This window comes from Anneissia japonica, unplaced genomic scaffold (genome assembly GCF_011630105.1).
Source record: "Anneissia japonica isolate Jap-2015-1 unplaced genomic scaffold, ASM1163010v1 scaffold1005_len2656397_cov198, whole genome shotgun sequence".
Taxonomy (NCBI): domain Eukaryota; kingdom Metazoa; phylum Echinodermata; class Crinoidea; order Comatulida; family Comatulidae; genus Anneissia; species Anneissia japonica.
This window is the reverse complement of record NW_022683792.1, coordinates 2,146,858-2,150,573: the sequence shown is the minus strand read 5'-3', so window position 1 is coordinate 2,150,573 and position 3,716 is coordinate 2,146,858.

The following is a 3,716-nucleotide window of genomic DNA, read 5'->3' as shown; positions in this document are numbered from 1 at the left end:
TATATATATATATATATATAGAGTATAGTTTATTAATTTTTTTAAAATATTTTCTTTGTACAATTCATTTTGTAGTGTTATGAAAACGATTATATATATATATATATGTATATTTTTGTTATGATCACTATATTATGATTATTATACTTTATGAAAAATATTATTATTATAATTTTACTTATTTCTGTGATCATTATTATGAATATTATTATTATTATTATTATTATTATTATTATTGTTATTATTATTGTTATTATTGTTATTGTTGTTGCTGTTATTATTATTATATTATTATTATTCTATGCTTTGGTAGTTGACACCTGTAATATCTCACTTTGTTAACTACCATCTCATGTAAGGAAATAAAATTATGATTATGATTATGATTATGATTATGATTAAGATATGAGATAATACTCATTTTAATAGTGGTTGTTATATTTTGGAATTCAGAATGTAATACACGAAGGATTTAAGATATATAGTTGTATCATTATATTCACCATTCAAACAAGCTTAATTCCAAAATTAGCAGTTGAAATCATACGGTCGTGAAAGACACTCTTTAACATTGGTAATCCTATGATCAGTAAGAATACATGTACCGTATATCCGGTATAATTTCCTTCAATAAATTATGGATAATAATACATCGGATCTCTAGTTCTCACTTGACCCAGGATATTCGGGACGTTTGGAAGCAAAATGCATCGGTTAATCTACACACTAATAAGTCTATGTATACCCTATGTCGTGACGGGTAAGTTGAGGCATTAATAAGTCAGCTAATTCATAGCTAATTTGATATGTTTGTTGAGTCAAATCAATATCGAGCTTAATTGAATTCATCTTTTTAAATTCTCTACCGGTTACCACCTATCTTTTGGTTGTATAATGCTCATGTGAGCATTTAAATATTAGTTTACTAACTGTAGAATAAAATCTGATATCGTAGCCGCACACGCAGTATTGAATAACGATGAGTACGGGTGTGTATGCATGCATGTAAATGTTATCTAATAATAAAGTAATTATTTGAAATATATAACAGCAGTGATAATAATAATAATAATAATAATAATAATTAATAATAATAATAATAATTAATAATTAATAATTAATAATAATAATAATAATAATAATAATAATAATAATAATAATAATAATAATAATAATAATAATAATAATAATAATAATAATAATTCTTCAAAGAGCGTTCCCGATTGCGTCGGGGAAAGCTACGCAGTGAAAGGATTGCAGTGACAACGCTGTAGTGGTATTAGAAACCAAGCTTTATAGAGTGGATGTAAAGTGGTTGAATTCACAGCAAGTAGACTTATAAACTTATGATATGTCTAGTCGTAAAGCAAAATAAAAACTCATTTTTTATCCGAAATGTGAATAAACAGTGCAGTAATTCGAACTTATTGTTTACGTGGCGCTAATGTGTCCTCGTACTCTTACGGCTGTTGTTTTTTTTTTCCACTAGGCGAATTCGACCAAAATGCAATTATTTTGTTCATTACTTTTATTTCTTTACTGTGCATACTTATGACTAAGAGCAAAAATTCATGATTCGCACTACTGGAGCTGGGGACTGCAGAAAACTTTCTGTGCCAGTGGATTGCAACATTAAAACGGACTCTGGTATCTACACAGGAGCAAAATGAGCAATAAACACTAGAAACGTTATCTTATTATTAATTTTAAACTTTGACGAAAACTTGGTTAATAATAATATAAAAGCGATTAATGAATATTAAAAAATTTAGGGAGAATTTGAAAAAAAGGGATAGACTGTAGGAGTTATCAAATTTCATTGACGTTTGCCTCGAAATCTGTCCGTGCAAAAACAAAAATATCCTTAAACAGCATGCTTCCGTACAGAACATAGCATACAGTACTGGGGGAATGTATAGTCGAAGCAACAGCCTAATGTGAATTAATGGGGTTAAATGTTATCACGATTTTAAAAATACATCAAATGATGCCGACATTATTATTTTTTAACGTTAAGTTCTGTGTAATCTTTTCAATAATACCAACAGTAACAATTCGAAAAAGAGAACAAACTTTTTTTTTGTTCTTCTTTTGATTTAACGTTTTAAACTTCATTTAATATGTTGTTTTATATAATAATGATAAAAATGAAAGAATGTGTGACAAGAAATTTAAAGACGAACAAAGTATTATCTTAATTACAATTTATTACACTTATTTTGTCAAATCACGATAGTTAAGAACCCAATTGTGCCAAAAAAAGACATTAAATACATAATCAAAACGCTACAAACACCGGAGCGGCTTGGGGTTTCACCCACCACACCCCCACTAGGGCCCTTTGCGGTCCCTGGTCCCACCGGGACCGCAAAAAAATTAATATCAATGAGCCTTACTGTATAGTATATTTAAAACAAATTAATAATACAAATTATTGTTAGGCCTGGTCAGTTATTATCATTTTATTATTGTTGTCGTCGTCATCATCGTCTTCACTATCTGTCATTCATTGTCACGGTCTATGCCACTATCTCTATTGCTATCGTTATCGTTATTATTATTATTAACGGTGGTAGAGTGGTATTTTGGTATTAGTAGTATCGGTAGTAGTATTACTTGTAAGAAGGATCTGTATACATTATTCATCATTCTAACATTATTAATATGTAATCTTACTAATTTGTTAATCTGTAAACCTTCAGCAACCTGTCCTAGTGAGGAAGTCACACATGCCACGGTATCATATAAAGATGAAACAGACAATAATTACATTCCTGAAAATGGAAATGTCCGCCAAGGAGTAACAAGAAGTGTGCAATGTACCAATCCATATAAAATCAAAGGAAAATCTGAAAGTGTGTGTACAAATAGTGGACAATGGTCAGAAAATATACCATCATGTGAAAAACGTAAGTATCTAGAAAATGAAATAAAATTATTATAATTTTTATAATGATAAGTTGATTTATTGCCCACCTCTGTATAATTATTCTTTCATCAACTATGGTTGCTCTGTTTGGCTTAGTGGTTGTAAATCCTCAACCGACAAAATTGAAAACCTTCAATATGAAATGGCAAGGATAATTCTAAGAGCACCTAGATATGTAGCTAAAGAAGCATAATACGGAGATCTAGGATGGTACACAATTGCCAGTATACAAAATAATTTTAAAATTAAATATTTCAACCGGTTGAAAAACCTAGACGATGACAGGTGGCCCCGTTTACACTTGAAAGCAATTATGCATAATGAAAATAAATTGAAATGGAAATGGTTAAACTTCATTAAGCAGCTTCTTTCGAGGCATGACTTAAACCATGAATTTTGTGTAAATCAATCAATTTGCCTTTCATCTGACTTTAAACTCATAAATTGTACAAATGATGATAATGAATGGTTTAAAAGAGCTTGTAAGAAATCAACTTTAAATGAATATCTCAGATATAAAAACAAACCTTTTTTTGAAACATATCTATATGATAAAACTGACTTCAAAGGAATCAGCCTTAAGTTTAAAGCAAGGTCTAATTGTTTGGCTTTAGAAGGTAGGAAAAGTACATGGTATGATGAGTGCACAGGTTTTTGCAAATTATGTAACTGTAACTCTGTTGAAAATATAGAGCACTTTCTATTAGAATGCCCACAATTTAATAATATTAGGGCTAATACCTTCCATGAAATTAAAATTGCTCTATTTAAAAATAATTTACATGAA